Consider the following 14,040-nt stretch of genomic DNA (forward strand, 5'->3'; position numbering starts at 1 on the left):
AACGAATGAGGACAGAGCCGAGTATAAATTACTACACTCGCGTTATGTAAAAAACATTAAATTAGCCAAGAAGGCATACCTGACTCAGCGTATAAACACCTCTGCTAGTTCCAGTAAAGAATTATATAAAATATTGAGAGAATTTACGTCCCCCGGTACCGAACAGTCTCTGTTTAGTCCCTCTCAAAAATGGGTTGAATCAATGTCTGAGTTCTTTGATAACAAAATTAAATGAATCTATTCCTCCTTCCCTAGCGCAGAATTTTATCAGTCCCGTCCAGAAAGTAGTCTGAGGCCCTCGCCATTGTTGGAGGACCGCAGCGAACCCTCGTATTTGATGGAATTTGCCCCGATCACTGTTTCGAAAACTCTGGAAGGCTTAAGTGAAATAAAATCTGGATCCCCTTGGACCCATTCCCGCCACGCCTTTGCACCGTAATTATGCGTCTGCTAGCTGACCCTCTAACGGCCATATTCAACGCTTCACTTGAGCAAGCTATTGTTCTCTTGAAGTGGAAGCACGCCCACGTGAAGCCAATCCTGAAGAAACCTTCTGATGACCCCACTCTGCCATCCCATTCCTGGCCTATGTCTTTGTTACCTTTCTTTGGGAAAGTGCTGGAACATCTTGTAAATACCCGGCTGACGGCCTACGTAGAAGCACGAGAAGTTCTCGACCCTTCCCAATCCGGCTTCCGGGCCGCCCACAGTACAGAAACGGCTGTTGTTGAGATTGTAGACAACATAAGACTCGCGGTGGATAGGGGCGAATCAGCCATTCTCATCCTCCTGGACCTCTCCGCTGCATTTGACACCATCTCCCACTGTATTTTGAAACATCGTCTGTGGGAGATAGGTGTCAGAGGAGGGGCACTGGGTTGGATTGAAGATTATCTCACCGGCCGCCTCACCACCGTTCGAGTCGACACCTTGGTCTCCAGCAGTCACCCTGTAACAGTGGGGGTGCCTCAAGGGTCGATTCTGAGCCCACTGCTCTTCAACCTGCACCTGACTCCCTTGGCCAAAATCATTAATTCCTATAGTTTTGAGACTGTGTCGTATGCCGATGATACCCAGCTGCTGATCACGCGCGGCGTGGATCCCGTCGGCACTCGCACACGCTTTAAAAACTGTATGGTTGAGATCAGCAGCTGGATGAGGAACAACAAACTCCAACTGAATGCGGGCAAGACAGAAATTATCTTGTTTGGTAGGGCAGAAAGACACTGGACGCAAGATTGGTGGCCCACGGAATTTGGAGTATGTCCTTCTCCCAAATCTGTGATTCGCAACTTAGGTATTATAATTGACAGCACCTTGTCAATGAAAAATCACGTTGCCAAAGTGACAGGTACCTGTTATGGTATAACGCGCAGCCTCAGGAAGATATTTAGATGGCTTCCCATTGAAGCCAGAAAACCTCTGGTCCAGGGCCTCATCGTTAGCCATCTTGATTATGGTAATGCCATGTACTTTGGCCTAAACGAGGATCTACTGGTAAAGCTGCAAACCCTGCAGAACGCAGCGGCCAGACTAGTTTTGGATTTTCCCCCTAGAACTGCGTCATCGCCGTGTCTGAAAAAGCTGCATTGGCTTCCCATTTGTCAGAGAAGCCATCTTAAGATCCTGTATTTAACTCACAACTTACTGTATAACAAAGGGCCTCAATATCTTCAGAAAAATCTTAATTGGTATGCCCCTAAGAGGTCTCTAAGGTCCAGTAATAAGTCTCTACTGACACAACCCCGCACACGTACCTCCAGGTACGGTCAGCTCTCCTTTTCCTACCTGGCTCCCTCTCTCTGGACAAACTGCCCTCCCATCTTCTTTCCATCGCTGAGCATAAACAATTTCGCAAAGCCCTGAAAACCTGGCTCTTTCCCAAGTAACTGTTCCTCTGTTGTTTAGCTGCTAACAGCCCTCTTTTTTGGATATTGCCTCTCTTTTTCCATCTGGTTTTTATGCTGCAAGCGCCTTGAGACCTTGCGGTGATAAGATGCGCTATATAAAAACTTTTGACATGACATGACATGACATGGAAGTGTTTGGACATCAACAAGGTTCTGGCATGTTTGGCCAAGTTCAATGCCTGCTATAAATTGTGGGGTGCAGCTGACTGTGTAATAAGAAAACCACAGCATTGTTAAAGAAACCGAGGCTAGTATTTGTCTTCCCCTAACCTTAAGATGAATGTAGAAATACTTCTCCTGCTTGGGCATGTGAAAAGAGAAAACTATACAAAATATTCACGTAAATTGTATATTGTACTAGCTTACCCGTCGCGCGTTGCTGCGATCTCAGAAGAAAGGAAATTCAAGGAAACTCGTTATGATAACATTAAATTTACATTGTGTCATTGTTATTGAAACGTATTCATTTTATTTTTGAAAACATTTCTAAGTGTGGCTTGAGCAGTGCGTCCTCGATTGGCTTTCAATCTTGAATCTGGTTGCTCTCCTGTTTCATTCGAGCGGGCGTAATCGATCTGTTTCCAATCTTGATTCTCGCTGCTTGTTCGTTTGAGAAGAACGGGCTTGAGCAGTGCGTACTCGATCGGCTTCCAATCTTGATTCTCTTTGCTCATTCGTTTGAGAATTACGGGCTTGAGCAGTTTGTATTCGAACAGCATTACGGGCTTGAGCAGTTTGTATTCGAACAACTTCTTATCTTGCTTCCGGTTGCTCGTCTGTTTCTGAAGCTCGTAATGCCTTTTTCTTTTGTGCTTCTGATGTAGATTGACCAATCGATTTCCGTTTGGGGGTCATAACTGTCGACGATGCTCGCAAATTCGCTGTCTATTTCAGTATTGGAAAGATTATGAGGGCCCTGGGGGCCGATTTAAAAAAAAAATGTTTTACAGAAACCTTCGAGGGAGTGTACTCAAAACTTCCCAAAGTTTCATGGCGATCGGATGAATGGTGTAGTAATGCATAGAGGACAAACAGACAGACAGACATACTTTCGTTTTTATATATATAGATTGAGGGGAATATCTACAAGCCCCTATCACAACAGGAACTTAATTTTTAAAGACGTTCCTGTGGCAATAGGGGTTTCACCTTATTTACAAGGTGGCATTAAGCCACTTAACATGGCTGACCGCCGCCTTGTAAATAAGGCACCCTTTCACATTATACTTAGCATGAAAGGGGTGGTCAATGGGTGTTGTGGTGGGCGTTCCGCCGCAACACCCATTGATTTTGACCCTGCCCCATATTTACAAGGGTGGAGTAAATATGGGGCAGCGCCAAAATTAAGACCAGGGAAAACCTGGTCTTTACATGGCGAAACGAGGAGAAATGTTTAATTGCTACTCGTGTTTTCTGTTTCTATGTGTACTGCATTTTGCAGCACACATAGAAACAGCAAAATGCTATGAATGATTTTTTATGGTGCAGGAAGGTGTCTCTTCCTGCACATAAACAATCACAAAAAAATGACGATTTGCAACTTCTATGTGTGCTGTACAATGCAGCACACAGAGGAGTTTTAAATCACCATTCTAGATTGTTTATGTGAAGGAAGGCACACCTTTCTGCACATAAACAATCATTCCCTCAAAGCAGGCACCCTTGCGCTAAGGTGCAAGGTTGCCTGTGTTGGCAGTAGGCAGCTGAATGTAGCCACCAGCGCAGGGACAAACGCAGGGGTGAGCCACATTATTGTAAATACGGCACATCCCTTCGTTTCTAAAGTGATGGAGCGGGCGTTAGCTATTTTAGTGCTAACCCGCGATACGCCACTTTTGTTGTTAATATTCCCCCGAGTGTATTGTCTTGGATTTAGAAATATGTTAAAGTATTAGGACCTGTGCACTTTGAGTTTCAGTTTGGTGATGTCTAGCTATGATTCCTCCTCTTCCTGTTTTTGGTGTAGTTTGCACCCTTATTCCTCAATGGTCAGTTGCTGGCCTGTGCATTACTCCATACGCGTTTTCCGTCGTCTGGTTGCGTGGAGAACAACTTGGCTGTTCTCCGCAGCACTGAAGCCTGGATCTACGTGTTCATTGCATCTTCTGTTCTAAATGTTGTTAACATGTTCTGTATTACTTTGTTGAACAGTGCAGTGGCTGGCAATTGAAGGAAATAGCATACAATCTACTCTCCATTTCCTTAATAACATCTCCATTTCCTTGCTATGTAGAGAGTTAGTCATTATCTTCTGTTAATAGAGTTTAACAAGTCACTAATTTAAAAAAGGCAATTTTATCTGATTAAGCTAATGGTGCGGTTCCACAAAACCTTTCAGATTATTGTGTTTCCTACAACCTGTCCAATCGAAATAAAGTGATGTCACTTTGTTCATGCTGGAAGATTTGCACATAATTATATATTTTTCCCAACTGTTTACTATGATCTCATTCTCACTCTGTGTTTTTATAGGTCTGTCTTGAAAGAGCATCTGTCTGTCCATCCTATTAGAACTAGTTCTTTCAGAGACAGGGCTTTGGTTTCGCCCAGGGGAGTATTTTTATTTCACATCATTCTATTGACTGTTTGGCTTAGCATTCCATCTCTTATGGAGTTCGTTTATCAACATACATAAGGGACTATTTTACAGCTCAAAAGTAGACAGACATCCCACGTTAAACTTTTTTTGGTTTTCTTTACTGCACCTGGCTTTTTTAATGTTTTAGGATAGATTTACATTTTGCCTGAAAGGTCATCCCATACATACTGATAAGCAAACTATGGAAAAGGAAATGGGTTTGGCTTAAATGTGTCAACAAAGGCATGCACAATGCTGCTTGCATTCCTTCACACATTAAAGCCAGGCCTACTCTCTTTACCAATGATTGTGACATTCTGCTGTTTACTGTATAATCTCCCTAAATGTGTTCTCCTCTTCTAACCATAATTAGAATTTATAATGAAAAGATGTTCATGTATTTGCAATTCACACCTTTATCATATTTCTTAATTACCGTAAATAGTGGCCCAGATTATGCAAAACTTTACTTTAAGGTGGCCATTAATTTTTACAGAGGGGCAGTAAGGTCTGCACAAATGCCACTATAGAAGGAAATTCCTCTTTAGTGTGCAGGCAAAGAAAAGCAACGCAGTTTGTTTTACCCAGCCATGCAAACGGCTGCAGTGCTGAAAACTCTCTGAAGGTTTGAGTGGAATGAGTGGTGTTTCCCTTGTTGCATGTCTCCTCCCCACTGGTGCATAATTTATTCCTAGGACCTTCCCATAGATACACCTTCCAAGCCCACTCTTCACACACCCTTTATTTGAGATGAACTAAATAATTTTATGCTGGTGTGGTTTCTTAAAGTGGCATTTTCAAACATAATTTAAAAAAGACCTTCACCAAAAGGTGCGTTAATACATTTTGAGTTCAGAGAGCCTTAACTCCAATTTTCTATCTTGTTCTTATGGAAAGTTTTACTTGTAAATTGTTACAAAGCAACTCCCATGTTAGCCTATGGGACAGATAGCCGTTCAATAGTGAAAAACTAAATACACAGTATTTCACTATCAGGACATGCCACGTACACCAGTACATGTCCTACCCTTCACATTCACTGCACCCTGCCCATGGGGATACCTTGGGCCTACCTTAGGGGTGACTTACATGTAAGGAAAGGAAAGGTTTGGGTGCACTTGCCAGTTCAACTTGGCAGTTTACAACTGTGTGCGCAGACACTGCAGCAACAGGTCTGAGATACATTTACAGGGGCACTCATGTGGGTGGTACAACCAATGCTGCAAGCCCACTAGTAGCATTTGAACAGGCCCTGGCACACAGTGTGGACATCACTAGGGACTCACCAGTAAATCAAATATGCCAATCATGGATAACCAAGCATATCATAATTTATACAGAGAGCATATGCGCTTTAGCAGTATCAGAAGTGGTAAAGTGTCCAGAATCCTATAGCCAGTGAAAACAGGGTCCAAACAATAGGAGGCAAAAGGCAAAAAGTCTGGGGATACACCTGCAAAAATGGCCATGTCTAACAGGAATACTAAAGTGGTAGTGCATCATTTATTTAGATTCATTTCCTAGTTGTAAATTGAGTACATAAAAAACTATTCTTGCAATCTATGAAAACATTTTCACAATAAAAAGTACTTGTGTCTTATTATCAAATAAACAGATCAATCCATTGAGCCAAAATTCAGGTTGGAGGCACAAGAAAGTCTTTTGAGCAGTCGATTTATAATGTCATATTACACTACTCGAAGTCCTAGTAAGTAAGTAAGTAAGTAATCTTTATTGTAGTGATTATTTAAAATCTTACAATATTACACATCTAAAATGAGAAAACAGTAAAAGCTATGTTCAAATATAAAAACACTTAAAATACCATTACATCGAATAAATTCATTTGGTTTCGTAGTAATTTACATATTAAAAGTAATTATTCTCCTAATTTCTTTTTAACTGTCAATAAGAACTTTACAAAGGTAGCATTCAAAATTATATCTCTCGATTGTAGGCACCTAATCAGGGCCTGCCTGCATATCCTTATGCTGCGTTCATTAAAAGGTAGCTTAAGCAATTCTCTTCTCTCCTGTAAGAGCTCCGGGCAAGTACATAATAGATGGAGGATATTCTCTTCACCGTTGTTACACAATCTACATATCGTTTGGGGTTCCACTTTCTCCCACGGTGGAAGATGACACAGGCCAGGCAATATTCCAAATCTTGCTTTAAGGAGCACCTGTTTATTTCTTTCCGTCCAGGGTGTTTCCAAATATTGCTGTATTTCCTTTTTCTTGTACCCATCTATTATTGACCAGGCATGTTTTCTCTTTGTAAGGACCGCTTTATAATTTACAATGGATAGTTGGTTTGCAGTTTTATTAATTATTTTCTTAAACGATGCCTTGGTTATATTATTTTCCCAAATAGGTGAGACTGCAAACTCCCTTTTTGCTTCCTTAAGATAGTGCCATGCGGTAGAGTTTGCATTTTTATTTATCTCCCTCCATATTAGCTGTGATATTTCATTGTCTAGATCATTTTTTATTCGATTACAGATTTTTATAAAGTGACCCTTCCTTACATAGTGCTGATTTGTTAGTCCAAACTCCAATCTTATTTGTACAGGTGACGCATTTGCTGGGAGATGAAAAAGGGCCCGATATGCTCTTGTTATAGCTTTGTTCAGGGTTTCAGTATCCTTGCCCATTGCTGCTTCACTACCATATGTGATGGTTGGTAGGAGTCTTGCTCCTATGATACTCAGGAGAGGGCCATAAGTTAGGCTGGGAAGTGACTTCTGTACAATTCTGAATGCTGCAGTCAGTGCATTAGTCTTCCTTTGAATGTCCTTTTTTTGTAGCTGGTAATTACCCTTCTCATCGAATAGCACACCCAAGTATTTGTATGCCTCTACTTGTTCTAGTTGCGTTTCCTCCATGAACCATTTACTTTTGTATCTTGTCTTGATATTTTTATTTTTTGTAACTACCATGATCTTAGATTTTGTCTCGTTTATCACCAGCCGGTTATTGTTTGCGTACATGTGAGTCCGAGTGATTAAGCGCTGTAGTCCAACTTTAGTGTGGTTTAACAGTATGACATCATCCGCATACAACAAGTTAGTGAGACGCTTATCAGCTAATTTCGGGGGGTGAGCATTTACATCGTCCAGTATTCTGGTTAGGTCTGCCAAAAACAGATTAAAGAGGAAGGGGCTAAAACACATCCTTGTTTTAAGCCTTTGTTAGACACGGCCTCGTGGCGTGGTCCCACTCCTCCCGCATGGCGAGCCCCGGACGACATCATCCCCTGTCCTCCGGCCTGAAGCTACCCCCACCAACCTTCACGAGAGCCGCCACCCCTGGCAAATACCGGCTCTCCCCCTCCAGAACATGGCGACCCCTACTCGCCCCATGCTACGGGTCCGACCCTCGTCCCGGACCACCCTCTGCGGCCCCGACTCCATCTTGGGCCTTCCATTTCCAGGCCCCGTGGCCTCAGCCCGACCTCAGCCGCGGCCCCAGCCAAGCCCCGACATCGAGGCACCAAGATCCGACCAGGTGGTAAAGTGGCCACTTGTCCGATCAAGGAAGAAGGGATTTCGATGGCCCTCCAGCCGTCCTCGAACGCCTAGTTTCGATGGCCCTCCGGCCTCCCTGGGCGCTGGCTCCACCCCCCTGCTGGGTGTCTGGACCCTCTTATCCCGTCCCCTCTGACCCCCAGGCGTGAGGGTCCGAACATCAAAGGACTCCAGAACTATAACTGGGGCAGCTCTGGAATGGGACAGTAGTTATATCCTGGAGTCGAGAGATCCTGAGACGAACTCACCTACTTCGATCGCTGAAACCATCTTCGGAGCCCTGCTGGCGCTGCCGCGGCCCGACCTCGCTGAAACCATCTTCGGAGCCCTGCTGGCGCTGCCGCGGCTCGACCTCGCTGAAACCATCTTCGGAGCCCTGCTGGCGCTGCCGCGGCCCGACCTCGCTGAAACCATCTTCGGAGCCCTGCTGGCGCTGCCGCGGCTCGACCTCGCTGAAACCATCTTCGGAGCCCTGCTGGCGCTGCCACGGCTCGACCTCGCTGACACCATCTTCGGAGCCCTGCTGGCGCTGCCGCGGACCGACCTCGCTGAGACCACCTAAGAAGCCTGCTGGCGCTGCCGCGGCCCAACTCCGAGGAACCCCCCAGCTCGAGGATTGAGAGCTGAGCGCAGGGTATCCCTGTACCAGGCTGGTACCAAGACTGTCCCGCTACCCCCTTCCCTCCGTTACTAAGACTTTAAGGATCCCTCGATCCCTCTTGTACATATTCTACCGAGATACTTGCTTGATTACTGATAAAAACGTTAAGAATCTATCCTTGTGTGGTGTCCCTCTGTAGTAGTGTGATTACTCGCCTGTACAATCTTAGGAGAGGAACCTCGCCCGGAGGTCTCTCGGCAGAGCTCGGCCAGTCTCATAGGAGAGGTGGGTCTCATGGTGGTCGGCCAGCTAGACTCTGCCTCCCCCCCTGAGATCACCTTTCTAACAGCCTTCATTTGCTGGAATCTCCTTAGATAGTGTTTGTCCATCCCCCATCCCCCATCCTCACCCTTACCCAAGTCTTGGTATATAAGAGGCGAATCAGCTTCAAAAGGGCTGCCGGAATTTTCATTTCCTCGAGTTTTTTCCATAGTACATTTCTATTGACACAGTCAAATGCAGATTTAAAATCAATAAAACATAGGTAGAGGGGTTGCTTAGCTCTGACTGATTTATCCATAAGCAGAGCTAGAACCATTATATTTGTTGTTGTCCTCAAGCCTTGTATAAAGCCTGTTTGGTTCATAGGCAGTAGCTTGCTTTCTCTGACCCATTCGGAGAGATTAGTCAACAAAATCCTGGCAAACAACTTGGCATCCTTGTCTTGCAGAGTAATCAACCTGTAATTTTCTGCAAGCGCCCAGTTTCCTTTTTTAAAGATTGGGGTGATTAAGGATCCTTGCCATGACTTGGGTACAACTCCTTTTTGAATGACTTCTCTATATAGTTTCTCTAAGTAAGTAGCCCATAGTTCCGGATTTACTTTGTAAAGTGCGAACGGTATCCCATTTGGTCCGGGAGCACCGTCCTTCTGTTTTTTTATTAGCTTTATTATCTCCTCTTTTTCTATTTGTATGGGTGTGTCCGTATCGTTGTCATGAGAAGAGGTTTCCTTGTCCGTATCGTGTTTGCACCTGGGTTGCGTTTCCACTTGCCGTAACTGTGTATTATCCTGGTTTAGATGCTTCCTCAAAAACGTCTCCCATTCCTGCTCGGTTAATGGTGATGAGACCACATGCTTATTTGGTCTTGCAAGTCCGTTGATAATTTTCCAGAATTCCCTTGGATTCTTTTGCTTGCTAGCGTGGAATAGTTTTGCCCAAATTGCCTGTTTTGCTTGGTTTTTCTCGCTCCATATGAGTTTCTTCAGATTTTGATTTAGTAATTTTAGCTTTCCCAGGGTTTCTACTTTTATCCCAGGTTTCTTTGTTAGCCTAATAGTCCTATTTCGCTCTTTTTTCACTACTCTAAGCACTAAGGTTCTAAAACTGCCAGCATCGATTGTCAGAGTGTTTTGGCCTTTTGGAATGATTGAAAAGGCCGCCTCAGGACAATCCGCAAGGACCTGTAATCCCTAGAGTACAATGGTATCTGTGGTAGGCCACCTGTACACGGTGGATATGTCAGAAGTACTAAAAACTATGGGTGTGTATATCAGTCATTTAAAAAGACTTCTGAAAACCGAGGAAACTGGGATGTCCCTTTACACCCTGAAGGTATATTTTCTCAGCCAAGTGGCTGATCCTTGGTTGGTGCATGTTGATTCAAATGTAACTACCTATAGGTTTTAATGCAAATCTCTAGGTACAAACATTGGTAGAGAGGAATCTACACCACAAAATTAGGACTGCTCAAGTAGGGCATAACGAGGAGAAATGTTTACATTTCTCCTTTTTTTAAACTTTTCATGTGGGCTGCATTGTACAGCACACATACAAAGTGGGAAAAGCCTTAAATATAGTTTTGTACTGGAATATACCACTTCCAGTACAAAACCTGTGTTTCAGAGCACAGCCATTATGGTGCAAGGGTGTGTGCATTGGCGCATGCCTGTCAAAGTGCACAAGGAGACAAACAATGCACCATATTGATTTATTTAGGGCATGTACAAGCTATTGCATGGCTGTTGTTAGGTCCTCACTTTGCAGAAAAGATTGATTTAAAGAGTTTCCAACTGAAAAAACACAACTTTTGCAGTGCCTTTTATGCGGGATTAGGATGGACTTGTCCAAACTGAAGCTTAAGGATTTGGCCATGTCTTCAGTTAATTTTAACCAGCTTTATTGAAAGTGGTTTAGTGACCAAGGTCTTGGCTAATGGAAATGCGGGATGGAGCAAATGTTGTGAATGCTGATGAGATGGAAGGTGGCAGTCGTGTCTACTATGGATGAAGGACGTGGGTTGCATTTTGCTCTAGAAACATGCTCTTAGGTTATGAGTGGCGTGGAAGAGATGATGCTGCTGAGGGGAGGGAGCAGAATAAAATGGAAGAAAGAGGTGGTGTGTCAGAAGAGTTCCTTATGGCAAATATTTGATCTTGATTTTTTCTGGCTTCAGCATGATACAGGGATTAGTCATGCTGAAATCTAGCATAGCTCCATCCAAGCAATAGGGGAGAAGCAGATCCCTCAGATTCGGCACCGTATAGGAGGTTGAGCACAATTAGCTATCTTCACAAGTGGATTTGTAATGGGGAATTCCAGCTTTAACCCTTTAAGTGCTGTCGTCGGCCAACGGTCGTCACGAGCACTACCTTGCCAGTGCTGCGCACGACCGTTGGCCGACGGGTCAGCATTCGTTATTCGAACGTTCAGCACTGGCCGCTGAACGTTCGACGCTCAGAAGGTGTTAAGAGAGATGAGCAGGAATTGTTGGAGGTGCATTTTCTGCCCTTCTTCCCTAGAACAGGCATCACCAGAATAGCTTATCTTAGTAGCGTATAAGGAGGCTCTTCCTCTAACATGACTGTGCCGGCTATCAGTTATGACCCGGCACTAAAAACAAACAAGAAAGGATGGAGCAGGTAGTAACATTATCAGCAGTTCACAGTATTACGACACCCACATCACCACAATGGCAAATAGCTATAAGTAACATTGTGACTGTTTATGTTTCTGGAACCTTACTCAAGCAGCAGAAACCAGTCAACATCTGTATAACTTACGGGTCATGGCTATATTTTAAGGCCATTTCCTAGTATTATCACAGCACCATGTGGTAATGCCCAAAGATGATTGTATTTATGTGTGGCAGTGTATAGATTGCTTGGCAGACTGATTACTGGGAATTTGTTTCTGTATATGGACAAGTAGTTCATAGGTGGTAAAGGAATGCAGTGGTAAAGACGGACTGTTGTGCAAAAACGTGTTATAAAAGTAGTGCTTGGTTTAGACTTTGTGGTAAATTATGTTTGCCTTCCGTGGCTGCTGTGTTATCCACAAAATAATAGATGTATCACATTTGCCACATAATCAATTATCTATTACATAATTTGTAGACTAAAAACGTGCCGAAACATGTTGTGGCATAGTGAAAGGCCAGTTGCAAATGTTGACCGGTAACTTTCCAGTTGCTTACAGCCTGATTCATGAAGTAAAATTGCGCCCGCAATCGCTGCGAAAATGCAAATGCGGGCGCAATTTCCGTAATCGGCATTCATCATCAAAATAGCGAATTCGCAAACACATATTTGCGAATTCACTAATATATTCGCAGAATCCCGGCAGGTGAGCATTAGCGAATCGGAAATAGCGACACACCACGGATTCTGCGAAAATAATAGCGAATTCGCAATATAATCGCTATCGGTATTCAAGAAAAATCGCTATTAGCGAAAAACCCAAAAATCGCTATTTGCACCGCGCAAAATAAGGACAACTCAAAGCAGGTGGTAACCATGAAAGCCATGCAAATAAAACATTTAAAAAAACGTTGTCCTATCACCAACAGGTACTGGCCTGACCAATCACACATAAGGACCATCATCATGAGCAGCATTAGGAGTCCCACAATGCCAGGAATGTACATGGTGGTGAGGCGTCGCAGGCTAGAGCGATTAGCACGGAGGAGACGCAGGATCCAGGACAGGATATTCTGCCAGCAGGTCACCTTGCTGGGCCAAACCAGAGAGCAGATATATGCTAAATACAGGCTGAATGGGGAAATGATAATGCAGCTAATACAGGACCTTGACCCCCTGATGCAGCACCCAACAAGCCGTACCAATGCTGTGCCTACACATGAGCAGGTATTGTGTAGCCTGCACCTCCTGGCCTCCGGGAGTTTCCAGGGGATAGTAGCGGCTGCTGGGGGGATATCCCAGCCCACCATGTCACGCTGCCTCCACACTTTTGTTGACGCCATGCTCACCCAGCTACACCGTCACATCAAATTCCCTGCCAGCCAACAGGAATTGGACATGACCAAGCTACAATTCTACAATGTAGCCCATTTTCCACATGTGCTCGGATGCATAGACTGTACCCACGTCGCCATCTGCCCACCAGCTGGCATGGAGTATATGTTCCGCAATAGAAAGTCCTACCACTCCCTCAACATCCAGATGGTCTGCAATGCTAAGACATACATCACTGACATTGTCGCACAGTACCCAGGGAGTACCCATGACTCCTTCATTTTCCGGCACAGCGGCCTCCACACACGACTGGTCAGGGGAGAGTTTGGGGAAGGACACCTACTTGGTAAGTACACTTTGTTGGATATGTCACATTGCTAAGATGTAACAGCGCAGCACAGGCAATCACCATCTGCTCCTCTCATTCAGGTGACAGTGGCTACGCCCTCCGTGAATACCTCCTGACCCCATACCTCAACCCTGCTACACCCCAGCAACGGCGCTACAATGTTGCACACATACGGACAAGGGATTGCATAGAAAGGACATTTGGCATGCTCAAGAGCAGGTTCCGCATACTGCACAAGACAGGTGGGGCCATGTATTACAGTCCTGAAAAGTGCTGCCGCATTGTGGCTGTCTGCGCAATACTACATAACATTGCAACCAAGCGCCGGATACCTGTTGACATCTCTGGCAGTGAATCTGAGGGGGACAACCGGCCACCTGCACATGCGCGCCATGCACATGGGGAGAACCCAGCAGAAGGGCACAGACGTCGCAACCACATCACAGTGAACAGTTTCTAGTACAACCACTTCCATCACCCCACAAATCAACAATGCATGCAAAATGTAATGATGACACAACGCTAATGTGTGTAGCAAAATAAATGTATTTGTTCAATTCACAAAAATAAATATAAGGTTCCAGTCCAAATAACTACAACAAACAGTATTACGCCATACTGCTGTGCATCACTACATGGCAGGCTTAACCTCAGCCTGTGCCATTGATTTACTGCAGTTCTCAGGAGCGCCTAGTGCGCGTTGCGCCATAGCGCCTCTGAGGGGCATCCTCCTCCGGGGCTTCAGGCAATGGGGTGGGCCTGGTGCTGCGGGTGTGTGGTGGGACCTGTGAGCCAGATTGAGAGCTGACGCTGGACGCCCC

This window comes from Lissotriton vulgaris, chromosome 9, assembly GCF_964263255.1.
Source record: "Lissotriton vulgaris chromosome 9, aLisVul1.2, whole genome shotgun sequence".
NCBI lineage: Eukaryota > Metazoa > Chordata > Amphibia > Caudata > Salamandridae > Lissotriton > Lissotriton vulgaris.